Raw genomic sequence first — 27,363 nt, forward strand, 5'->3', positions numbered from 1 at the left:
GGTATATAAAGGCAGGTCTCAGGCAAGTGTGGCACTTGAGAGCTGTGAAATAAAGGTGCAGGTCCAGAGTGACCTTGACTTCAGCATGAGCCTCGTGTAAGTCTGTACTGCAAGGGTCAGGATTTCACAGGCAGAGGAAACGTTTCGGGCACACCCTCAAAGCCTCCCTGATAAAATGCAACATCCCCACCGGCACCTGGGAGTCCTTGTTCCTCGGGTTGAGTTGCCTGTGCTGCATGATCCATGCCGGATCGATCATCCTCTGCCACGTGGTATGTCACAGCACGTTTGCACATTCACTGGAGGTACCTCATCGTTGTGCAGCCTTTGCAGACGTAGTGCTTGAATCGACATTGATGGGCACGATGATCACCCCCGCAGCACTAACACGGTGCTGATAGATTCACATTCATCCCCGATGGCGCACTCTGAGTCATCACAGGTATTGCAGCCACAGACGTATAGGCCCTGCCATAAGCAGTTCGGCCTGCTAGCGACATCATTTTATGCACAGTACTTGCCAGTGAGCTTCGATGTTGAGAAGGTATCTATTTGGTGTTCTCGTCCGTGGCCATGCATGCCTGGGCGATCGCGATGGCTCTGCTCAGGTCTAGGGTTTCAGCAGCCAGCAGCTTTCGAAGAATGACCTCGTGGCTGATGCGCCGCACGTAAAAGTCCCACAGCATTTGCCCCAACGCAGCTCCAAAATCGCAAGGTCCCACGAGGTGTCTCAGGTCGGTGACATAATCCGCCAGGTCCTGGTCCCCGGAGCGATGGTGCGTGTAAAAACGATATCTGGCCATGAGGATACTCTCCTTCGGCTTGAGGTAGTCCCAAACAGTGTGCACAACTCAAAATATTCCCTCTCCGTTGGCTTTGTCGGTATGAGCACATACTTGATGAGTCTGTATATTTTAGGCCCACAGATCGTGATGAGAACCGCCCTGTGCTTGGCCACGTTAGTGTCTCCTTCCAGCTCGTTGGCCACAAAGTACTGATCGAGCTGCTCGACTCAGGCTTCCCAATCATTACCCTCTACGGATCTCTCTAATATTCGAACAGCAGCCATGGTTGTGTGAAGGTTCGTATTCTGTAACTCGTAGCCAATTGTTCTGCAAAGAAGAACTCCCTGAGGTTGAGTACTGTGAGCTAAACTTAGTGTGACCTTAATCTTTTTTATTACAACTCCAGCGTACCTGGCTAGCTCAGTCGGTAGAGAATAAGACTATTAATTTCCGGGTCGTGGGTTCGACACCCATGTTGAATGAATTATTTTCCTTAAACTTTTATGTTGCTTTCACAGGAAAACATCATTAATGAACCCATAATCTTCTTTTGCACAATTAAAGAAATGCGAACTGAGGGAGAGTTGGTCATTTAATCATTTATTCTGTGCTCTGTATAAGAACACAAGAACCAGGAGCAGGAGTCGGCCATTTAGCCCTTCGAGCCTGCCTTCTTTTGCACTGAAACAAATTATAACCGTGTTTTTAAATGAGCAGTGCAAGATATTTCGAGGGCACATTTCAATGCTTCACAAAACCATTCCATTCGCGACAGCCACCCAGGATCGATTCCCGGTTTGAGAAGTAACTTTGATATCATTGTTTGTAATTGAATTGGGGTCATTTTATTCAGTTTGATGAATGTCCCAAAGCACTTCAGAGTGGTGTCCAAACAAATGAGTTTGTAATTAAAAACACTGAATGTCAGGATTGAGATTTGAACCCACGAGTCCAGAGGTGGCAGTGAATTGAACGCAGCGCCTTCGACCGCTCGTCCATTCTGACTGTTGGATATACCAGTTGCAAATTATTACACTGGAAAGTTTCAGAACGGGCACTTGTTCAGTGTTGCTGGTAGGCCCAGTGACCGGGATATCCTCTCCCCCGATGTATTCCTGAGCCTGTGTTCGGTGTACGGCGAGCTTTGACACGGGTCCGAAGTAGCTTACATGTGTAGGCTGCTTGCTGGCTTCAGGTGGTCTCTTACCAGTGTGATCAATTCTTCAAACGACTTGCTTGCTGGTTTCTCGTGTGCCAGCCGGTCCTTCATTAAAGCGTATGTTTTCGAGCTTCAGCTGGTCAAGAGATGGGCTCTTCTCTTGTCTGCATTCTTGTCGCCTAACCAGTCTTTGGTTACAAAGCTTTGCTGGAGCCTTTCTATAAATTCCTCGCAATTATCTCCAGCATTGTATTTTTCGTCTGAGCCGTTGGTCACCATTCTTCGGATTCTGTAATCCCGTAACTCGTCGCCACTGTAAAGTTCTGACCCTGCAGTACAGACTCACACGAGGCACATACTGAAGTCAAGGTCACTCTGGAGCTGCACCTTTATTATACAGCTCTCGAATGCCACACTTGCCTGAGACCTGTTATTATATACCTGTCTGGGAAAGGTATCCAGTGTCTCCTGCAAATGCACCCCTGGTGGTAAGGTAAGTTTGTGGTTACAAGTCTTCTCTGGTTACAGTCATGTATTGCAAGGTAAGGTACAGTTATGTACAGTAGTGTGAGATACATGACAGTATTGGTATTCATGGTGATAACAGCCATTATTAATCGTCTCACAGACCTCAATTATTTTTATGCGATGAATTGATCGAGGATTGAAATCAGGTTATTGCGCCAGATCTTAACCCCTCGACCACCGGGGAACAGTTACGATACATGTCGATATGTTTCTATATATTTATATAGGAACCTGAATATCAACGGCTACCAACCTAGACCTCGTGCTGTCCACGGTAGTGCGTTTAACTTTGAGTGAGAGAAATTGTTCCACAGTGACACCCATTTCATCGTTTGTTCCCTTTTAATCACTAGAAACTGATTCAGGGGAATAAATAGAGAAACCATAGCACAGGGTTATAGACAAGAGGAAGAGAGAAGGGGAAAGATACTGTCCCCTTCCTGAACTAATGCAGAAACCCCTCTGCTGTGCTCGGGGTGACCATCGACAGCCTGCATACACTAACGTCCCAACAGCTCATTGACTGTCGGAATGGGACCGTGCGGTGCTTCAGAAGACAGTTCGAAAAAGCAAAGTCACTGATTCCATCTCATGTGCTCCTCCGATCAATAATAGCAACTAAAAATGTTTCATTAATGGTTACACCTTATCTCCACATTTATCAAGCAGTTGCCTCGTTGGACTAGGTGTAGGATTCTTGCTGGGGGGTTGTTGCTTGAAATTTGCGAGAGGTCCCGGGTTCAAATTCTGGACGAGCCCTCAGTTTACTCAAGAATTTTGAAATTGCATCATACTTTTGCAAAGAATGACTTGCATTTCTGCAACACCTTTCAGGAACTCATGACGCCCTAAAGCGCTTTACAGCCGTTGAGTTATGTTTGAAGTGTTGTAGTGTGGGGAAAGATGTGCCCAAATCACCCCACACGAACCGAAACTCTATGCGAAGGAGTTTGGTGCAAAAAATCAGGTGCCTCAGGGACTTGGACTTTCTATGAATGAGTTCTGCTTGTACCTGCGTTCAAGATTGTAACAGTAACTGGGCTTCCATCTCACGGGAGCAACGTGTAGCGGTTAGTTAGTCGGTGACCAGGTTGATGTGCGCCGCTTTCAATCTTTGAAATTTCACCAAACAAAGATCCGGTGAATCCAACTGTCCCTTTAAGCGACGGATTGAAGGGATCGGTGCTCCAAACAGAGCTGGAACACACGCAGCGCAGGAATAGTGTCCGCAACATTAAATGTCAGAGTTATTAAGCAGACAATAATTAAACATACACTTAACAGTACTTACACCCAAACCTTGCGAATGTTAGCCGAAGAACTCAAACACGTTACAGTTCCCAGCTCGGTGTACAAATTGATCAAACATTAATTGGATTCTAAACTATCTGTGCCAAATGCCGCATTTTATATCTTTTCCTTACCACTGCTTCGTGACAATTGAAACTTTTAATAGTATTACCGAACACAACTGCCCAACTTCTGATGGAAGGTCATTAACCTGAAACGTTAACTCTGTTTCTCTCTCCACAGATACTGCCTGGCCTGCTCAGTATTTCCAGCATTTACTCTTTTTATTCTCCAAACTTATAATCAGAGTATCACTTCCCTTGTCATCTAACTACGCTCCTTCCTGATATGTAGCCTTGTCCTACAAACCAGGCTCCTTTCGGATGATTCAGGCATTCATTGGAATTATAACTTCTGAACGATAACAATTATGTGAAGTATGTAACTATGTAATACTTGCCATCAGAGTGCGTGACTGTTGGAGTCCTAATGGTCACCTGCCCACACGTGCAGGGCCAGTATAAAAGGTTGGATGCCATGTTGTTCAGGCACTCTGGAGTTGGAATAAAGAAGAATAAGATCACACTAAGTTTAGCTCACAGGACTCAGCTTCCTCCTGTTCTACTTTTCACAACAATTGGCGACGATTAACCGAGTACAAAGCTTCACACAACCATGGCTGCTGTTGGAATATTTGAGAGATTCACAGAGAGTGAAATAAATGAGGGCAGCAGGCGGATCTCTGCCTGACACCGGGGAAACAGGGAGACAGACCTTGGAGCAAAGGGATATGGATGGAGTCGGCAAAACTAGAGGCATCTGATTCAGTAGAGTCGCGGGGCGTGGAAATTCAGGAGTTTAATGACTTTGAAAGGAACATTTTTGTTTTGTGACTTTTTGTTCAGAGAAATTTTTGTGAAAGGAATTTTTTGCAGAAAGGGATGCAGCATTTAACCTTCTGCCCGAACACTTGAGTCTGGGTATCAGGATTACATTTCGTTTCAATGTTATTCTTCCAGAATTAATATTTCATTTGCTGTTTGACAATAACCAGACCCTTGCTCCAAGGTCTTTCTCACTCTTTCCCCGGTATCAGGCAGAGATCTGCCTGCTGCCCTGATTTATTTCATGTGAAAGGACACAAAAGTTCAAAATCAACCTGCAGGTGGCCACACACAGCACTGAATAGTAATGATGGCCATGTGGTCTAAGATGAGTTGCGTTGGTCACTATAGATATTGTTCGAATCCTATTTCAGACATTTTTTATATTGAATCATTGGGCAGAACCCATTTGCTTTGTCACCACCAACACCTTAAAAGTGCGATTCAGCAGTCTACCTGCTCGCTTAACATTTCCGTCTGACCTGGTGCTGAAATTTGTTCATTCTTTTGTAGAACGACAATTATTTATTTTGCCCTGAGCATGTGAGGAACTTTTCTCGCGATCTCATTGGGTTGAATTTTGTTAATCTGGTACTGAAAGTGGAGATGTTTCCGCAGTGTAACGGTTAACACCTTCTAGTTTTTTGAGTTCATGCTCATCTTTCTCCTTCAGTGCATATGGTACGGAACGGGGCTTGTAGTAAACCAATCTAGCGTCCTTCTGTACCCTGACACTCGCCTTGAAACCTTGGATCGGACTGTCCGTTTCGCAGAACACCTTTGGATACTTCTTGATAATCTCATCCGTTGATGAAAATCTCGCTTCCACACAGAAAATCTGAGTACAATCTAGCTTCAGTGATCTTAATCAATTTCAGCCTTGTAAGGCAGACTTGTCTCTTTTCACTACTATTAGAGGCAAGTTCTGAAATTGATTTTTATATTTCACCGATCGGTACAGTGATATGACCAACCACAGGAATTTACTCTCCCGAGTAGCCTCGCAGCTCTAACTTGGGATTCTCCAGTTAGAAATCACGCAACTTGTCGCGGTACAGTGACTCCGGTATTACACTCACGGATGCAGCCGTGTCAATTTCCATTGGGATCTTGAATCCAGCAACATCGATGTGGATTTTGATTCTTTCCGAATCACTGTCCGTTAAAATCGTGCTCCTGATGAGGTGTAACTCTAACATCTCATCGTCCTGTTGTTGGTCATCCATACTATGTCGTCTCTTGGGATTTCTACTCATAGCTTTGAACGCTGGACTCATAGCTTTAACAACAGGTTTTTCCCTTCCATCGGCATGCCTTCGCAAGATGCCCAGTCTTTCTGTCGAAGAAACACTCTGCCTTCCCGTGTGGACAACTTTGAGCAATGTGTTGTCCCAGGCACCTACAGCATGACTTCGACGCTCTGGTAGAATTTCCAGTTTCTCAGGCTTTGGGCTCCCTTATTATACCTTCAAATGCTCTGATAATGACTCCACGAGACAATGTGTCGTTCTTTAACTGTAGTGACCTGAGTCCTTTAGTGATAACCTTTATTGGTGGCCTGACTTTTATACTAGGCCAGGCACACCTGTGCAGGTGAGCAACAAGTCTCAACCCCCCGCAGTGCCCTCTGGTGCACACCTTGTAATAGTACAAGCAATAACCATGAAGGACACATGACAGGTGTCACTGTGGAACCGTTTCTCTCACTCAAAGTTAGACGCACTACCGTGGGCGCCACGAGGTCTCGGTAGGTAGCCATTGACATTCAGGTTCATATATAAATATATATAAATATATTAACATGTATCGTAACTGTTCCCTGGTGGTCGAGGGGTTAAGACCCGGTGCACTAACCTGTTTTGACATGTATCGTAGCTGTTCCCTGGTGGTCGAGGGGATAAGACCCGGCGCACTAACCTGCTTTCAATCCTCGATCAATTCATCGCATAAAAATAATTGAGGTCTGTGAGACGATTAATAATTGCTGTAATCACCATGAATGCCAATATTTCTGTGATAGACCGAACTTACACACTATCTGGCTTCTCCTGCACTTTGCCGGGCACGTGTTTGTGGTTTAATTTTGTAAACTTGGTGAGTTCGCTGATCGCGGGGAGAAGGTAGGAGCCTCTGTGGCCCCACTGTGAGGATGTGGAAGTGAACACGGTGGCTGGGTGATCCGTGACATTTCTGTAAAGGGCAGCGGAGGAGAAGGATTGAGAACTTTCAGTGTGGGACAGAAGTTGTTTAAGGTGAGCCAACACATTCCCGATCAGCACAGAGCGAGCTCACTGGTCAGCTCCTCGCTGTGGGGGCTGTTGTAGAAGAGGTTTCTGCAGTGTAGTGGTTATCACGTTTGCTTTACACGTGAAAGGTCCCTGGTTCAATCCCAGGCAGAAACATTATCTTTAAAGTTGCTGTGGATGAACAATCGGAGGCGAGATCAATCTTCTTGCAAATGCTGCCTGACCTGCTGAGATTTCCACCATTTGCTGTTTTTATTTGCTATTTAATTCCTGGCAAAAGGGCTCCCTTATTCATTAATTGCTCTTTATGTCATCAATAAAGAGATAACTTTGAGTGAGAGAAAACGGATCCACCGGGGACCTTTTGCGTCTGAGGCCAACGTGATATCCGCTACACTGCAGCCCATCAAAGGGCGAGAAACCACTGAATATAAAGGATGAGCTCACAAATATCAGGTGCAGTGCAGACTGGTCAATGTCAAACCCTCCTTTCTGATTCAGCAGTGGCATGAACGGGAGTCAGACGCCATAAGATTTAATTAAAGACACAAATACAAGTAACACTTGCAAATCTTTTCAGTGTAAAATTATTTCACTTTATTTGAAATGCTACTGCGTTGAATCTGAAAATACATATTGTGGGATTTTATCCTCACTAATGATTGTATTTTGTGTGCACGGTAGGAATAATCGGTGCTGATAAATTTGATAAAAGTTGCCCCAGATTCCTGCTGTCATCAGCAATGAACACTTTGAATCAGAAAGCTAAAATACAGTGAGTAAAATGGGTTATCATGCATACGAACATAAGAACATAAGAAATAGGAGCAGGAATGGGCCATACGGCCTCTCGATCCTGCTCCTCCATTTAATACGATCATTGCTGATCTGATCATGGACTCAGGTCCACTTCCCTGCCCGCTCCCCAAAGCACAGGCCAAGTGATTGAAGTATGGAGTGTCCCTGAGTTAGCATTTGTTTGAATGTGCAAAAGAAGGTGAGGGATTAATTAATGATGCTTTCCTGTGAAAGCTAGAGAAAAGTTTTCGAACAAACCATCCGGTGACTGTCAGGTGAGCGCTGTTTGTGAAAACTGGTGGGAATGGGCGGGGATTTTAAAGCGCCTTGTATTGCAGAACCTTCATATAGACGAACATCCCTTAACTACTGTGTATACCTTGTGGTGCAACGGTAGTGCGTCTGACTTTAGATCAAAGCGTTGCGTATTCAAATCATGTCGAGGTCAATGTTCTTTTAGCAATTGCTGTTTCACAATAACAGACCCTTGCTGCAATGTCTGTCTCACTGGTTCATAATGGTAAGGTTGGGGAGAGCATCAAACAAGAAAGAAGCGATGTGTGCAGTGGTGGGACAGCAGTTATCATGGGTGACTTTAATCTACATCGTGATTGGGCTAACCACATGGTAGTGATGTGGTGGAGGAGGATTTAATGGAGTGTATTATGGATGGTTTTCTCAACCCAGAAGAGAGCTGTCCATCCTTGATTGGGTGATGTGTAATGAGAATGGACTAATTAGCAATCTTGTTGTGCGAGGCCCCTTGGGGACGAGTAACATAATATGGTAGAATTCTTCATTAAGATGGAGAGTGTCACAGTTCATTCAGAAACTTGGGTCCTGAACTTCAGGAAAGGTAACTTTGACGGTATGAGGTGTGAATTGGCTAGAATAGACTGGCCAAGGATACTTAAAGGGTTGACGGTGGATAGGCAATGGCAAACATTTAAAGATCACATGGGTGACTTCAGCAATTGCACATCCCTGTCTGGAGTAAAAATAGAACGGAGAACGTTGCTCAACCGTGGCTCACAAGGGAAATTAAAGATATTGCTAAAACCAAGGAAGAGGCAGATAAATTGGCCTGAAAAAGCAACAAACCTGAGGACTGGGAGAAATTTAGAATTCAACAGAGGAGGACTAAGGGTTTCATTAGGAGTGGGAAAATGGATTTTGAGAGGAAGCTTGCTTGGAACATAAAAACTGACTGTAAAAGCTACTTTAAATATGTGAAGAGAAAAAGATTAGTGAAGACAACTGTCGGTCCCTTGCAGTCGGATTGAGGTGAATTTATAATGGGGAACAAAGTAATGGCAGACCAATTGAACAAATACATCAGTTCCGTCTTCACGAAGGAAGGCACGAATAACCTTCCAAAAGTACTAGGGGACCGAGGGTCGAGTGAGAAGGAGGAACTGAAGGATATCCTTATGAGGTGGGTATTGATGGGATTGAAGGATGATAAATCCCCGGGGCCTGATAGGCTGCATCTAAGAGTACTTAAGGAAGTAGCCCTAGAAATAGTGGATGCATTGGTGATCATTTTCCAACAGGCTATTGACTCGGGATCAGTTCCTATCGACTAGAGGGTAGTTAATGTAAAACCACTTTTTAAGAAGGGAGGGAGAGAGAAAGCGCGTAATTATACACTCGTTAGCCTGAATGTTGGAATCAATTATTAAGGATGAAATAGCACCGCATTTGGAAAGCAGTGACAGGATCGGTCCAAGTCAGCATGGATTTATGAAAGGTAAATCATGCTTGACAAATCTTCTGGAATTTTTGAGGATGTAACTTGTAGAGTGGACAAGGGAGAACCAGTGGATGTGGTATATTTGGACTTGCAAAAGGTTGTTGACAAGGATCCACACAAGAGATTGCTGTGCAAAATCAAAGCACATGGTATTGGGGGTAATATGCTGACGTGGAAAGAGAACTGGTACGCAGACATGAAGCAGAGAGTTGGGATAAAAGGGTCCTTTTCAGAATGGCAGGCAGTGACTAGTGGAGTGCCTCAGGGCTCCGTGCTAGGACCCCAGCTCTTTACAATATACATCAATGTTTTGGATGAAGGAATTGAGTGTAATATCTCCATGTTTGCAGATGACATCAACTGGGTGGCGGTGTGAGCTGTGAGGGGGACGCTAAGGGACGGCAGGGTGACTTAAACAGGTTAGGTGAGTGGACAAATTCATGGCAGATGCAGTAAAATGTGGATAAATGTGAGGTTATCCACTTTGAGGGCAGAACGTGAAGACAGAATATTATCTGAATGGTGGCAGATTAGGAAAAGGGGAGGTGCAACGAGACCTGGGTGTCATGGTTCATCAGTCACTGAAAGTTGGCATACAGTTACAGTAGACAGGAAAAAGGTAAATCGTATGTTGGCCTTCATAGCTTGGTGATTTGAGTATAGGAGCAGGGAGTTCTAATTGCAGTTGTGCAGGGCCTTGGTGAGGCCTCAACAGGAATATTGTTTTCAATGTTGTTCTCCTAATCTGATGAAGGACGTTCTTGCTTTTGAGGGAGTGCAGCAAAGGTTCACCAGACTGATTCCCGGGATGGCTGGACTGACATATGAGGAGAGACTGGATCAACTGCTCCTTTATACATTGGAGTTTAGAAGGATGAGAGGGGATCTCGTCGAAACATACAATAGTCTGATGGGACTGGTCAGGTTAGATGCGGGGAGATTGTTCCCGATGTTGGGGAAGTTGGAGCATGCTCGAGGGTCTAGATGGCCCACTACTTTTCCTAATTATTTTATTCTTATGTTCTTATAGCAATTCTGGAAGAATAACATTGAAACTAAATATGACCTGACACCCAGAAAGAAGTGTTAAGGTAGAAGGTTAAATGTTGCATCCCTTTCTGCAAAAAATTCCTTTCACAAACATTTCTCTGACCGAAACGGCACAAAGCAAAAATGTTCCTTTCAAAGTCATTGAACTCCCGAATTTCCGTGCCCCGCGAATCTCCTGAATCAGATGCCTCTAGTTTTGCCGACTCAATCCATGTCCCTTTGCAATGTTCTGCTTCCACCCACACTATGAAATGTGCCACTAACTTATCGAATCATGGAATGGTTACAGCACGGAAGGCCATTCGGCCCATCGAGCCCGTGCCTACTCTCAGCGAGTCCCACTCCCCCGCCCTTCCCCCATCGCACTGCAATTGTTTTTCCATCAGACTCTTTTCCAAAGTAAGATTGAGTCTGTCTCCACCGCCCTTTCAAGCCGTGCATCCCAGATCCTAACCACTCGCTTCTGTTCCTATGAGTAAAGTCTGGGAAACACGAGATCAATTCCTGCCACACTCACAGCCTTCCTAAAGATCGCACAATCATTCTACTCTCGTAAAACCAGCTCCTGAAGTATCGGCCAGCTGTGTAGGTTAAGGCTCTGGTTATGTTCCTAGCACCATGTCAATAGCACTGTTTCTGTAGTGTAGTGGTTATCACGTTCGCCGAACACGCGAAAGGTCCCCGGTTCGAAACCGGGTGGAAACATTTTCGACATTGTTCAATTAAATATTAGAAAAAATGGAATAATTGACATGAATGGTTCACTATTAACAAAGTTGGTGTTTGTTTCTGCTGATGTTAATAACCCTTCAACTAGGCTGGAGTTTAATATTTTGATATTTAAAATAACAGTGGTGATATTTGATGTCTCCAAGATTAGAGGGACTAATTGATGTCCTGTTTCTGACTGCTCCATATTTGATCGGGGCGGAGGAGCGGTGTGAGATCGGGGCTCAGGAGAGGCGAGGTGCCAGGGACAGCACGGGCCAGCCCACACTGCGATCTATGGATAGTCGGCACATGTGTACACACTAGGTCCATGCAGCAGAGCTTGGTCTGTGGTCGCCTTGGGTAACCCCTACCTCTGGACCAAGACCTAGCTCTGTCAAGACCGTGTGGTGGCAGGTGTGCAACGGTCACTCCACGTTAAAACAATCCACCCACAGGCATCTTCCACCTTTCAGGATGTAGTTCGGGACCTAGATTGTCAGGTCCCTCATCGAAACACCTGTGAACTCATCCCTTTTTAGTGTGGAAACAAATCATCCTCGATCCGAGGGCCTGCCTAATACTATACTATTAACAAAATGCAGTGTCTCACAGCCCTGTTACATTGGCTGGTTTCTCTGTACAGTTCTGTACACACTCAAACTCTACACAGTATCTCTCACTCCGTCCCGTTTCCAGCCCTGACGGTGCAGAAAGACCCTCTCAAAACTGCACGTTCCGGCTGCTTTCAGTTGAGTTGTGAGAGATTATTAAAGGATCCTGCATCTCCGCCGCGCTTCACAACAGCAGATCGAAGCCACAAACAACCCATCTACTAATCGCTCGTCCACAGCTCCACAGTGAGTGAGGCCGGGACTGTCATGTATGCAACCAGCATTGTAACCCATGTATAATCTTACCTAAGTTGTACACTGTGAGAACAATGACCACTTGGTGGTGAACTTGTTCGAGACATTCCTAACCTGGACCTTCAGGTATAAAAGGGGAAGCTCCACCCACTTTTATCACTTAAGTGCTAAGAAATAAAATACAGGTCACAGACTGACCTTCTCTGAAGCATGGGCCTCGTGGGCATTTACACCGAATAGTAAGGACGTATCAATGGTGACGAGAAACTGGGATTTAAACCACACGAGCATGGCCACGAGCAGAACGACAAGAGGTTCTGTGTTAAGCAATGGTTGGGACAGAGATTCAACATTGTTAAAGCATCACACAGTTCTCCAGGCAGCCAAGGGCAGTCAGGCATGCCCCAATATGTAGCCAAACCCAGAGGGGGAGTTGGACAGAGACAATGGCAAGCTGAATAGCGATTCACGTCATTGCAAGGGACAATGCGGCCAGTAATGGGGCCATCAACACCTGTTAATGGTGCACTCAAGGACAATCACGGGGCAGTCAGTGACGATCGACTGGCAAGAGACCTTTTGTTTCCAACAGCAGCTCATGTTGGAGGCATGGAGGCACACACTCAGCCAGAGTTTGCAGAGATGAGCAAAATACATGCAGAAATTGCAGAAATGAACACTGGGGAAAATCGCAGGAAGCTGAAGTTCAGCGAGTTCATGTGGAGCACGTATAAAGTTCATACACCAGGACGCCACCGATAATGATGAAAGTGCTCCTCAATGGCATCCCAGTATCAGTGGAGCGAGACACGTGGGCCAGCCAGTCCCTGATGGGTATCAAATAGTTCGAAAAGTTGTGGGCGTCCAAGGCCAGGAGGCCAAAATTATTGCCGATTGACGCACAGCTACGAACGTACACAAAGGAGATCATTCTGGTGCTAGGCAGCGCCACAGTAGTCGTGACCCACAAGTTCGCTTGCTGTCATGAACTGGAAATGGGGCGATGTCAATGCAATTTCCTCTGTGGAGCGAGTATCATGCTCACAGATCCTGAACAAATTTGACTCATTATTTCAACCCGGCATTAGCACTTTCATGGGGGCCAAGGTAGTGATTCACATGAACCCGGACGCCATGCCAGTACACCACAAGGTCAGGGCAGAGCCGTGCGTGATGCGGGAAACGATAGAAGGCGAATTGGACCGCCTGCTAAGGGAAGGCATCATCTCGCCAGACGAATTCAGTGACTGGGCGAGCCCGATTGTGCCGGTGCTCAAGGCGGATAGGTTGGTCAGGATATGTGGTGATTACAAGGCCACCATCAATCGGGTGTTATTCCAAGACCAGTACCCGCTACTGAGAGCGGAGGACCTCTTTGCGATGCTATCCGGTGGCAAACTTTTTTCAAAATTAGACCTGAACTCAGCTTACATGACCCAGGAGCTGGCGAGTGAGTCGAAGAAGCTGACCACCATCACGACACACAAGGGGTTGTTTGAGTACAACAGATGTCCGTTCGGGATTCTCCGGTTGCCGCGATCTTACAATGAAATATGGAAAGCCTCCTCAAGTCGATTCGAGGGACGGTGGTTTTTCAAGACGACATCCTCATCACGGGTTACGATACTGAAGAACTTCCTCCACAACCTGGAGGAGATGCTACGCAGACTGGAACGGAAAGGGCTGCGACTGAAAAAGGCGAAGTGCGTCTTCATAGCTCCAGAGGTAGAATTCCTGGGGAAGAGGGTAGCAGCAGACGGGATCAGCCCTACTGCCTCCAAAACGGAAGCGATCCGCAGAGCACCCAGACCCCGTAACACGACGGAGCTGCATTCGTTCCTGGGGCTCCTGAACTATTTTGGTAACTTTCTTCCCAAATTGAGCAAGCTGCTAAAGCCGCTACATGTGCTCCTACGCAAAGGTCACGAATGTGTCTGGGGGGACAGCCAGAAAAGGACTTTTAATAGAGCTCGCAATTTGTTATGTTCCAACACTCTGTTAACGCTATATGACCCATGTAAGAAACTTGTGTTAACGTGCGATGCGTCGTCCGATTGTGTCGGGTGTGTGTTGCAGCATGTCAAAGCCAAGTGTCAGTTACAGCCGGTAGCTTAGACCTCCAGAAGTCTGTCCCAGGCAGAAAGGGGCTACGGGATGGTAGAAAAGGAGGCGCTCGCATGTGTATATGCAGTAAAGAAAAAGCACCAATACCTGCTGGCAGGAAATTTGAGCTGGAGACAGATCACAAACCCCTAACGTCCCTTTTGGCAGACAACAAGGCCATAAATGCAAATGCATCGGCCCGCAGGCAGAGGTGGGCACTCACTTTACCCGCCTATGACCACGCAATTCGGCACAGACCGGGCACCGAAAACTGCGCCGATGCACTCAGCAGGCTCCCACTCGCCACCACTGAGGGGGCTACCGAGCATGGTGCTGAGATGGTCATGGCTGTTGAAGCTTTCGGAAGTGAAGGCTCACCCGTGACAGCCCGTCAGATTAACGTCTGGACAAATAGAGACCCGCTATTCTCTCCAGTCAAGAAATGTGTACTGAATGGGGACTGGGCAGCCACGTACAGGGCATGTCGTGAGGAAGTTAAACTATTTCACAGGCGCAGGGATGAACTCTCGATTCAGGCCGATTGCCTACTGTGGGAAAACCGCGTAGAAACCAGATGGGCAGAGAGGTGTTCATCAGAGAAGTCCACAATGAGCATCCGGGCATTGTCATGAGGAAGGCAATTGCCAAGTCACACATTTGGTGTACAGGGAAAGACGCTGATCTGGAACTTTGCGTTCGCAGATGCAACACGTTTGCCCAGCTGGGTACTGCGCCCAGGGAAGCCCCCACTAGCCCATGGTCCTGGCCCACCAAGCCTTGGGCACGCATCCATGAGGACTACGCAGGTCCTTTAAAAAATGTTTTTTTGGTTGTAGTAGACGCCTGCTCCATAAGAAACATAAGAAACATAAGAATTAGGAACAGGAGTAGACCATCTACCCCCTCGAGCCTGCTCCGCCATTCAACAAGATCATGGCTGATCTGGCCGTGGACTCAGCTCCACTTACCCACCCGCACCCCGTAACCCTTATTTTCCTCAGTGCTTTAACATCTATCTATCTGTGACTTGAATACATTCAATGATCTCGCCTCAACTGCTTCCTTGGGCAGATAATCCCACAGATTCACAAACCTCTGGGAGAAGAAATTGCTTCTCAACTCGGTTTTAAATTGTCTCCCCCGTATTTTGAGGCTGTGCCCCCTAGTTCTAGTCTCCCCTACCAGTGGAAACAACATCCCTGCCTATATCTTGTCTATCCCTTTCATTATTTTAAATGTTTCTATGAGATCACCCCTCATCCTTCTGAACTCCACCGAGTAAAGACCCAGTCTCCTCAATCTATCATCATAAGGTAACCCCCTCATCTGCGGAATCAGCCGAGTGAATCGTCTCTGTATCCCCTCCAAAGCCAGTATATCCTTTCGTAAGTAAGGTGACCAAAATTGCACGCAGTACTCCAGGTGCGACCTCACCAATACCCTATACAGTTGCAGCAGGACCTCCCTGCTTTTGTACTCCATCCCTCTCGCAATGAAGGCGAACATTCCATTCACCTTCCTGATTACCTGCTGCACCTGCAAACTAACTTTTGGGGATTCATGCACAAGGACCGCCAGGTCCCTCTGCACCGCAGCATGTTGTAATTTCTCTCTATTCAAATAATATTCCCTTTTACTGTTTTTTTTCCCAAGGTGGATGACCTCACACTTTCCGACATTGTATTTCATCTGCCAAACCTTAGCCCATTCGCTGAACCTATACAAATCTATTTGCAGCCTCTCTGTGTCCTCTACACAACCCGCTTTCCCACTAATCTTTGTGTCATCTGCAAATTCTTTTACACTACACTCTGTCCCATCTTCCAGGTCATCTATATATATTGCAAACAGATGTGGTCCCAGCACCGATCCCTGTGGCACACCACTAACCACGGATTTCCAAACTGAAAAGCACCCATTTATCCCGACACTCTGCTTTCTGTTCGCCAGCCAAATCTCTATCCATGCTAATACATATCCTCTGACTCCGCGTACCTCTATCTTCGGAAGTAACCTTTTGTGTGGTACCTTATCGAATGCCTTTTGGAAATCTAAATACACCACATCCACCTCTATCCACCATTCTCGTTATATCCTCAAAGAACTCCACTATATTAGTTAAACATGATTTCCCCTTCATGAATCCATGCTGTGTATGCTTGATTGCACGAAGCCTATCTCGATGTCCCGCTATTTCTTCCTTAATGATAGTTTCAAACATTTTCCCACCTACAGATGTTAAACTAACCGGCCTATTGTATCCTGCATTTTGTCTGCCCGCTTTTGTAAACAGAGGCGTTACATTAGCTGCTTTCCAATCCGCTGGTACCTCCCCAGAGTCCAGAGAATTTTGGAAGATTATAACGAATGCATCTGCTATAACTTCCACCACCTCTTTTAATACCCTGGGATGCATTTCCTCAGGACCAGGGAACTTGTCTACCTTGAGTCCCATTAGCCTGTCCAGCTCTACCCGCCTAGTGATAGTGATTGTCCCAAGGTCCTCCCTTCCCACATTCCTGTGACCAGCAATTTCTGGCATAGTTTTTGTGTCTTCCACTGTGAAGACAGAAGCAAAATAATTGTTTAAGATCTCAGCCATTTCCACATTTCCCATTATTAAATCCCCCTTCTCATCTTCTGAGGGACCAACATTTACTTTAGTCACTCTTTGCCGTTTTATATATCGGTACAAGCTTTTACGTTCTGTTTTTATGTTTTGCGCAATTTTAATTTCGTAATCTATCTTTCCTTTCCTTATTGCTTTCTTAGGCATTGTTTGCTGTCGTTTAAAATTTTCCCAATCTTCTAGTTTCCCACTAACCTTGGCCACCTTATACGCATTGGTTTTTAATTTGATACTCTACTTTATTTCCTTGGTTATCCACAGCAAGTTATCCCTTCTCTTACTGCCCTTCTTTTTCACTGGAATATATTTTTGTTGTGCACTATGAAAGAGCTCCTTAAAAGTCCTCTGCTGTACCTCAATTGTGCCACCGTTTATTCTGTGTTCCCAGTCTACTTTTACCAACTCTGCCCTCATCCCACTGTAATCCCCTTTGTTTAAGCATTGTATGCTCGTTTGAGACACTACTTCATCACCCTCAATCTATATTACAAATTCAACCATATTGTGATCACTCCTTCTGAGAGGATCTTTTACTAGGAGATCGTTCATTATTCCTATCTCATTGCACAGGACCAGATCTAAGATAGCTTGCTCCCTTGTAGGTTCTGTAACATATTGTTCTCAGAAACAATCCTGTGTGCATTCTATGAATTCCTCCTCCAGGCTACCCCGTGCGATTTGATTTGACCAATCAATATGTAGGTTAAAATCCACCATGATTACTGCCGTTCCTTTTTCACATGCCTCCATTAATCCCTTGATTATTGCCCACCCCACCGTCAAGTTATTATTTGGGCACCTATAAACTACGCCCACCAGTGACTTTTTCCCCTTACTATCTCTAATCTCCACCCACAATGATTCAACATTTTGTTCATTAGAGCCAATATCATCTCTCACAACTGCCCTGATGTCATCCTTTATTAACAGAGCTACGCCACCTCCTTTCCCTTCTTGTCTATCTTTCCGAATTGTCAGCTACCCCTGTATGTTTAATTCCCAGTCTTCGCCACCCTGCAACCACGTTTCTGTAATGGCCACCATATCATACCCATTTGTCATGATTTGTGCCGTCAACTCATTTACTTTATTTTGAATGCTGCGTGCGTTTAGGTAAAGTATTTAATACGAGTTTTTAATCTATGATTTTTAGTTTTGACCCCTCTTGCAGCCCCTTTATATTCATACATATTGTCCCTTCCTATTACCTTGTGGTTTACACTTACCCCAGTGCTACTCTGCTCTGTTGCCTCCTGCCTTTTGCATTCTTTCTTGGGGTCCTTTTTATCTGCGCTCTCACCCACTCTAACTAGCTCAGAGCCCTCTCCGGCGTTCTGAATACTCCTCGCATTCAGGCACCGAGCTTTCAGGCTTGCCTTTTTATTACACTTTGACCCTTTAGAATATTGATGTACAGAGGCCATTTTTGGTTTTTGCCTTGGGTTTCTCTGCCCTCCACTTTTACTCATCTCCTTTCTGTCTTTTGTATCTGTCTCCATTTTGTTTCCCTCTGTCTCCCTGCATTGGTTCCCATCCCCCTGCCATATTAGTTTAACTCCTCCCCAACAGCACTCGCAAACACTCCCCCCTAAGGACTTTGGTTCAGGACCTGCCTAGTTACAGACCGTCTGGATTGTACTGGTCCGACCTCCCCCAGAACCGGTTCCAAGGCCCCAGGAATTTGAATCCCTCTCTGCTGCACCACTGCTCAAGCCACGGATTCATCTGAGCTGTCCGGCGATTCCGACTCTGACTAGCACGTGGCATTGGTAGCAATCCCGAGATTACTACTTTTGAGGTCCTACTTTTTAATTCAGCATCTAGCTCCTTAAATTCATCTCGTAGGACCTCATCCCTTTTTTTACCTAAATCTTTCGTACCAATGTGCACCACGACAACTGGCTGATCTCCCTCCCTTTTCAGAATGTCCTGCACCCGCTCCGAGACATCCTTGACCCTTGCACCAGGGAGGCAACATACCAACCTGGAGTCTCGGTTGCGGCCGAAGAAACGCCAATCTATTCCCCTTTAAATCGAATCCCCTATCACTGTCGCTGTCCCACTCTTTTTCCTGCCCTTCTGTGCAGCAGAGCCAGCCACGGTGCCATGAACTTGGCTGCTGCTGCACTCCCCTGATGAGTCATCCCCCTCACCATACTCAATGTGAGGCCACCGTGATATCCGCGACACTGCAGCCCATCAAAGGGCGAGAAACCACTGAATATAAAGGATGAGCTCACAAATATCAGGGCCAGTGCAGACTGTTCAATGTCAAATCCTCCTTTCTTATTCAGCAGTGGCATGAATGGGAGTCAGACTCCACAAAAGTTGATTAAAGTCAAAAATAGAAGCAACACTTGCAAATCTTTTCAGTGTAAAATTCTTTCACTTTATTTGAAATGCTACAGCGTTGAATCTGAAAATACGCATGTTGGGATTTTATCTTCACTACTGATTGTATGTTGTGTGCACGATAGGAATAACCGGTGCTGTTAAATTTGATAAAATTTGCCCCAGATTCGTGGTGTCATCGGCAATGAGGATTTTGAACCAGAAAGCTATAATACAGTGAGTAAAATGGGATATGGTTTTCGAGTTAAGATGCAAAGCACAGGACAAATGATTGAAGTATGGACTGTTCCTGAGTTAGCATTTGTTTGATTGTGCAAAACTAGCTCACTGTGTAGGTCTCATGGTGCAATGGTAGCGTGTCTGACTACAGATCCGAAGGTTGCATGTTCAAATCACGTAGTGGTCACTGTTCTTTCGGACATTGTTCTTCCAGAATTAATATTTCCTTTGTTGTTTGGCAATAACCAGACCCTTGCTCCAAGGACTGTCTCATTGTTTCCAAGGTGTCAGGCAGAGATTTTTTTTTTATTTAAAAAAATACTTTCTCCAAACCAGGTTACCTGATGGTCTAGTGGTTAGGATTTAGTGCTTTCACCGCCACGGCACGGGTTCAATTCCCGGTCAGGGAAATGGTACTTTTAATTCAAGACCTTACAAAAAATTGTTCATCTATTTTGCACATCTTTATGCCTCTCCTGTGTAAAAAAAAAAGAAGCATTGATTTAAACATCATTAATTAATACATAAAATTCTATTGTCATAAGATATATTTTGCTCTGAGCATATGAGGAACTTTTCTCCCGATCCCATTGGGTTTAATTCTGGTAATCTGGTGCTGAAAGTGGAGATGTTTCCGCAGTGTACCGCAAATCATAGACACCACCAGAGGCAGTCTCTCGGGATCGAGGAGGACTTGCTTCCATCCCAAAGTGAGTCCTTTGATGGCTGAACATTCCGATACGAGAGCCACAGACCCTGTTGCAGGTGGGACAGACATACATCGAGGGAAGGGGTCGGTGGGACTGGTTTGCCGCGTGCTCCTTCCGCTGCCTGCGATTGGTCTCTTCATGCTCCTTGCGTCTAGAGTCAAAGAGCTCAACGCCCTCCCAGAAGGACTTTCTCCACATCGGGCGGTCTGCGGCCAGGGTCTCCCAGGTGTCAGTGGTGATGTCGCACTTTGCCATGGAGGCTTTGAGGGTGTCCTTATAACGTTTCCCCTGTCCTCCTTTGGCTCGTTTACCCTGAAAGGAGCTCCGCATAAAGACGTAAACATAAACACGTAAGGATGAGGCCGGAGTTGGCCATTCGGCCCCTCGAGCCTGGTCCACCATTCAAGAAGATCCTGGCAGTTCTTCAACAGCAAATTGAAACATCTGGGGCGGAGCCAACAGGCACCTGGCTGCAATGAGTGATAAAAACCTGCTTTGAATGGAAGCCAGGCTAGCTCAGTCGGTAGAGTATGAGACTCTGAATCTCAGGGTCGTGGGTTCGAGACCCACGTTGGGCGATTTCTTTTCATTTAATGTTGCTTTAATGGAAAACCTCTGACCGAAACGGCACAAAACAAAAATTTTGCTTTCAAAGTCATTGAACTCCGAAATTTCCACGCCCCGCGAATCTCCTAAATCAGATGCCTCTAGTTTTGGCGACTCAATCCATGTCACTTTGCAATGTTGTGCTCCCAGCCACACTATGAAATGTGCCACTAACTTATCGAATCATGGAATGGTTACAGCACGGAAGACCATTCGGCCCATCGAGCCCGTGCCGACCCTCAGCGAGTCCCACTCCCCGCCCTTTCCCCGTAGCCCTGCAATTGTTTTTCCTTCAGACACTTATCCAACTCCCGTCTGAAATATAAGATTGAGTTTGCCTCCACCGCCCTTTCAAGCCGTGCATTCCAGATCCTCACCACTCGCTGCTAAATGGCCATCTCCTGTTCCTATGTATGAAGTCTGGGAAACACGAGATCAATTCCTGCCACACTCACAGCCTTCCGAAATATAGCACCGTCATTCTCTTCTCGTAAAACCAGCTCCTGAAGTATCGGCCAGCTGTGTAGGTTAAAGCTCTGTTTATATTCCGAAGGTTGCTTTAGACACAGTGTTTCTGTAGTGTAGTGGTTATCATATTCACTTCACACGTGAAAGGTCCCCGTTTCGAGCCCCGGTGGAAATTGTAGTTTGGAGAATACTTTTGCTGTGCAATAAATTGAACAAAAGTCGCCCCAGGTTCCTTGTCGCATGAGCACTGAACATTTTAAACCAGTCTCCAACATACAGAGTGAGTAAAGTCAGATAGGGGAGAAAACTTCATCAATGATTCAAAATCCTTAAATAATTAAAGTTCAGTTATTGAAGTTTCCACTGTCCCTCAGTAACAATTCTACAAAACAACGCTGTCGGTTAATGAATGGGGAATAAAACAAACAATCTTCACCCATCCCCATCCCCAGGCACACAGTTTAATTAGTTGCATGTCATTATTTTAAAGATTTTGAATGGAAGAATTATTTTCTGAATCCGTGCTCCCTCTGTGAGCGCCGCATCACGAAACGAGCAGGAAACACATTAAAGAGTTTACAACAATTGCTGACATTTCTTTGCTTTTTTCTTGTGTTTTTTCAGCTCTTCGTCCTTTTCAGCTCCTGACTGCGGATATTGATGTTTTTAAACCTGAACACAATGCAATGTCTGTCTCACTGTTTCCCCGGTGTCAGGCAGAGATACGCCTGCTGCCCTCATTTATTGCATGTGACAGGACACAAAAGTTCAAAATCAACCTGCATGTGGCCACACACAGCAGTGAATAGTCAGGATGGCCGAGCAGCATGCGGTGCTGTGTTTAGATAACTGTCTCCTCTGGAGATATTATTTTTGCACCAAAAACTAATGTGCGATAAAATGGAACAAGAGCAGTCCGGGGTGCATTGTCACATGATTTAAGCGACCTCGGACCCGGACCAAAGCTCCCCGGACACCGTGCACAGTCTCAGGAAAACAACGGGGGAGAGGATATCCCGGCCACTGGGCCTTCCAATAACACTGAACAAGTGCCCGGTCTGAAACTTTCCAGAGTAATAACTTGTAACTAGAGATTCTAACAGTCCGGATGGCCAAGCGGTCTAAGGTGCTGTGTTCAGGTCACAATCTCCTCTCGTGGTGTGGGGTCAAATCCCACTCCTGACATTCAGTGGTTTTAATTACAAACTCATTTGTTTGGACACCACTCTCAAGTGCTTTGGGACATCCATCGAACTTCATAAAATGACCCCACTTCAATTGCAAACAATGATATCAAAGTTTCTTCTCAAACCGGGATTCGATCCTGTGTGGCTGTAAGGAAAGGAATGGTTTTGTGAAGCATTGAAATGTGCCCTATGAATATCTCGCACTGCTCATTTAAAAACACGGTTATAATTTGTTTCATTGCAAAAGAAGGCAGGCTCGAAGGGCCAAATGGCCGACTCCTGCTCCTGGTTCTTGTGTTCTTATACAGAGCACAGAACAAATGATCAAATGATCAACTCTCCCTCAGTTCGCATTTTGTTCATTGTGCAAAAGAAGATTATGGGTTCATTAATGATGTTTTCCTGTGAAAGCACCATAAAAGTTTAAGGACAATAATTAACCCAACATGGGGCTCAAACCCACGACCCGGAGATTAAAAGTCTAATACTCTACCGACTGAACTAGCCGGGCCTGCTTAAGGTGCACCTTCCTGTCGCTGATTGCTGCCAGGCGCCTGTTGGTATCGCCCCGTGGCTTTATCTCGAGCTTTATCTCGAGCTTCAAACCAGGATACCGGTTCTCCTGAATTTCAAGGCTTGTACGGAGATCAATCATCAAAAGCCGTGTCATTAACCACAGCTGGGCCATCAATTTTCTGATCGCAAAGTGTTTTCAGTCCTTGTCAATATCTCTTGTCTATTTGCCGGTGTTACCCGATTCTGTCGGTCTCTCTGGCTCTTTAATCTGTGTGTGGTCACCTGCATGTTGATTCTCGATGAATGCCTGTGTTTGTGTCTTCTATAACAATAGAAAATGTTTCTTATATATTTCTTACGTTCTCTCCAATGCCTTGATATCCTTCCTAAATTGTGGTGCTCAGAACTGTAAACCGTTCTCCAACTGGGGCCTAAACCGGGATTGCAAAGGTATGGTACAACTTCCTCGCTGGTGTCCTCTATTTCACTTCATATAAAGCCAAGGGCCCTGTATTCTTTTTAAACAACTTAGTAACTTATCTACCCAGCTTCAAAGATTTCTGTGTGTAAATCACTCAATCCTTCTGCTTCTCTTTTAACACAATACCATTTAGTTTATGTTTTCCCATATCACCTCCCTTTGTTTTCCAGACCTTACACACAGGTACAGGAGGAGGCCCATTCAGGCCCTCGAGCCTGTTGCACAGGAACAGGAGGAGGCCCATTCAGCCCCTCGAGCCTGATACAAAGGAACAGGAGGAGGCCCATAAAGACCCTCGAGCCTGGAACACAGGAACAGGAGGAGGCTATTCAGCCGCTCGTGCCTGTTACACAGGAACAGGACGAGGCCCACACAGCCTCTCGAGTCTGTTGCACAGGAACAGGAGGAGGTTCATTCAGGCCCTCGAGCCTGTTACACAGGAACAGGAGAAGGCCATTCAGCCGCTCAAGCCTATTACACAGGAACAGGAGGAGGCCATTCAGCCCCTCGAGCCGGTTCCGCCATTCAATGAGATCATGGCTGATCTGTGAGCAAACTCCATATACCCGCCTTTGGACAATCTTCCTTAATACCTTTGATCAAAATGCGATGTAAAGTGAACAACTGACCTAGCACGAACTGCCCTTTGCAGAAGGGAGGTCCAAACCTCTCCCACCATGTGTGTGTTGGAATGTTTCCGAATTTCACTCCTGAAACGTCTGTCTCTAATGTTTAGACTATGGCCCCTAGTCTGGGACTCCCCAACCAGCGGGAATCATTTCTCTCTATCTAGTCTATCTCTTCCCTTACTATCTTTGAAAATTTTGATCAAATCAATGCTCGACCCTCTAATTTCCAGTGGGTGTAATCTCATATCTTAATTTAAACCTTATAATCCAGGTATCATTCTGGGAAACCGACACAGTGCTCCCTCCAACGCCAATATAGCCTTCCTAAGGCAAGGTCAGTGAAAACTGAATCAAGGGACGGGTCTTACTAGATTTAATCTGATGGTTTCCAGCAGGCATTTGGTAAGGTCCCACACATCATCATCATCATCATCATAGGCGGGTCCTCGAACGAGGAAGGCTTACTTCCACATGGGTTCACAAGTGTTTCAATGAAGGACCCGATGTTCCAGTTCTGAACTCCAATCAAAGGGTGGAAGATGCCTGTGGGTGGATTGTTTTAACGTGGTGTGACCGTTGGACACCAGCCACCACACGGGCTTGACAGAGCGCGGTCTTGGTCCAGTGGCAAGGGTGAACCAGGACAGCTGGAGTCCTGCTCTGCTGCACGTCATCAAAACACAGGTCGCTGTTTTGTGCGTGGGCAGGCAGGAACATCGGCGGGACCTAGGTACAGCGGAGGAGCGGGAAGGTCAGTGTGGAGGAACGGTGAGAGGTCGTGGTGGAGGAGCGGTGAGAGATCGTGGTGGAGGAACGGTGAGAGGTCGTGGTGGAGGAACGGCGAGAGATCGTGGTGGAGGAACGGTGAGAGATTGTGGCGGAGAAGTGACGAGAGATCGTGGTGGACGAACTGTGAGAGATCGTGCTGGAGGAGCGGTGAGAGATTGTGGCGGAGGTGCGGCGAAGGTTAAATACAAGGGAAGTTGGCAGAAATCAAAGTTGAGGCAACGAATGTGTTGTGTATCTGTAATGCATGCACTCCCATGTTCCACCATAAGGGAGCTCATCCCCTGAAGTCCCAAGGGATCCCAACACCCCTTGGGAGCACTGTATTTAAGCCGGCCCCTCAGGCCAGTTTCTCACTCTGGAGTGTCTTATTAAAGACTGAGGTCACTGTTTCTTTAACGTCCCTGTGTGCCGCCTCATCTGTGTTAGGAATACAATAACTGGCGTCGAGAATACGAATCCAACACAAAGATGCAGCAAACTGTGGGCATCCTGGAGAAGTTATCGGATGGTGAGGACTGGGAAGTTTATGTCGAACGGCTAGACCAGTACTTTGTAGCCAACGAGCTGGACGGAGAAGGAATTGCTGCAAAAAAGGAGAGTGGTCCTCCTCACAGTCTGTGGGGCTCAGACCTACAGCCTCATGAAGAATCTTCTGGCTCTGGTGAAACCCACAGATAAGTCGTATCAGGAGGTGAGTACACTGGTTCGTGACCATCTTTACCCGAGAGAGAGCGTGCTATGGCGAGGTATCGGTTCTATACGTGCCATCGAACTGAAGATCAGGAAGTGGCGAGCTACATCGCCGAGCTAAGGCGACTTGCAGGATAATGTGAGTTTGATGGCTACCTGGAGCAAATGCTCAGAGACTTTTTTGTACTGGGCATTGGCCACGAGACCATCCTACGAAAACTTTTGGCTGTAGAGACACCGATCGTCAGTAAGGCCATTGCGATAACAGAGGTATTTATGTCCACTAGTGATAACACCAAGCAAATATCTCAGCACACAAGTGCTAGCAATGTTCACAAATTAACTGGAACTGTGTTTGTGAGCAGAAATGTACAGGGCAGAACCCACGAATCTGCAACTGCCAGCAGGCCTCAAGTGACCCAGATGACTCAGAGTCCCCAACAAAGGATGAGTGCAAGGCAATTCACACCTTGTTGGTGTTGTGCAGGCTTCCATTCAGCCTATTCATGCCGCTTCAAAGGGTATGTTTGCAAGAGCTGTGGAACAATGGGGCATCTCCAACGAGCTTGCGAATGAGCTGAAAGCTCTGCAAAACCTGCTAACCACCATGTGGCAGAGGAAGATCGGTCCATGGTGGATCAAAGCAATTTCGAGCCTCAGAGAGAGGAGGCAGATGCTGAAGTACACGGGGTGCACACATTTTCGAAGAAATGTCCACCTATAACGCTAAATGTAAAATTGAATGGCTTTCCCGTAACCATGGAACTGGACACTAGCGCTAGCCAGTCCATCGTGAGTAAAAAGATGTTTGAGAGACTGTCGTGCAACAACGCATTCAGACCAGCCCGAAGCCCCATCCACACGAAACTGAGAGTGTACACCAAAGGGCTTATCACTGTCCTGGGCAGCGCCATGGTCAAGGTCACCTACGAGGGCATGGTGCACGAACTGCCACTCTGGATTGTCCCGGGCGATGGCACAACACTGCTTGGAAGGAGCTGGCTGGGCAAAATCCGCTGGAACTGGGATACCATCCGAACGCTATCACATGTCGATGAGGCATTATGTACCCAGATTCTGAACAAATTTCCTTCCCTTTCTGAGCCAGGCATTGGAAACTTTTCCGGTGCGAAGGTGCGGATCCACTTGGTCCCAGAGGCACGACCCATTCACCACAAGGCGCGAGCGGTACCTCATATGATGAGGAGAGAGTGGAAATCGAGCTAGACAGGCTGAAACGCGAGTACATCATCTCCCCAGTGGAATTCAGCGAGTGGGCCAGCCCAAATGTTCCAGTACTCAAAAGTGATGACACGGTCAGGGTTTGCGGCGATTATAAAGTAACTATTAATCGTTTCTCGCTACAGGACCAATACCCGCGACCTAAGACAGACGACATATTTGGCGCGCTGGCAGGAGGCAAGGCGTTCACCAAGCTTGAGGTCACTTCGGCCTACATGACGCGGGAGCTGGAGGAGTCTTTGAAGGGCCTCACCTGCATCAACGTGCGAAAGTGACTGTTCAGCGACAACAGATGCCCGTTTGGAATTCGGTCGTCTGCAGCGATCTTCCAGAGAAACATGGAGAGCCTACTCAAGTCGGTACCACACACGATGGTCTTTCAGGATGACATATTGGTTATGGGTCTGGACACCGTCGAACACATACAAAACCTGGAGGAGGTCCTCCAGCGACTGGATCGCGTAGGGCTGTGTCTGAAGAGGTCGAAATGCGTCTTCATGGCAACAGAAGTGGAGATTTTCGGGAGAAAGATCACGGCGGACGGCATTCGGCCACAGACGCCAAGACAGAGGCTATCATGTACGCGCCCAGGCCACAGAACGTCACGGAGCTGCGGTCATTCCTGGGACTCCTCAACTATTTTGGTAACTTCCTACCGGAGTTAAGCACCTT

The 27,363-nt window shown here is 46.4% G+C and overlaps 3 non-coding genes across 3 annotated transcripts; all 3 read left to right on the forward strand.

The window, feature by feature from the left end:
* Positions 1-6,975: 6,975 nt before the first annotated feature.
* On the forward strand, positions 6,976-7,048 carry trnav-uac (transfer RNA valine (anticodon UAC)). The gene has a single exon. It is a non-coding gene; the product is annotated as a tRNA-Val (tRNA).
* Positions 7,049-11,125: 4,077 nt separating this feature from the next.
* On the forward strand, positions 11,126-11,198 carry trnav-aac (transfer RNA valine (anticodon AAC)). The gene has a single exon. It is a non-coding gene; the product is annotated as a tRNA-Val (tRNA).
* A 9,390-nt stretch (positions 11,199-20,588) lies between these two features.
* On the forward strand, positions 20,589-20,661 carry trnaq-cug (transfer RNA glutamine (anticodon CUG)). The gene has a single exon. It is a non-coding gene; the product is annotated as a tRNA-Gln (tRNA).
* The last annotated feature ends 6,702 nt before the right edge of the window (positions 20,662-27,363 follow it).

Source organism: Pristiophorus japonicus, unplaced genomic scaffold (assembly GCF_044704955.1).
Source record: "Pristiophorus japonicus isolate sPriJap1 unplaced genomic scaffold, sPriJap1.hap1 HAP1_SCAFFOLD_75, whole genome shotgun sequence".
Classification (NCBI taxonomy): Eukaryota; Metazoa; Chordata; class Chondrichthyes; family Pristiophoridae; genus Pristiophorus; species Pristiophorus japonicus.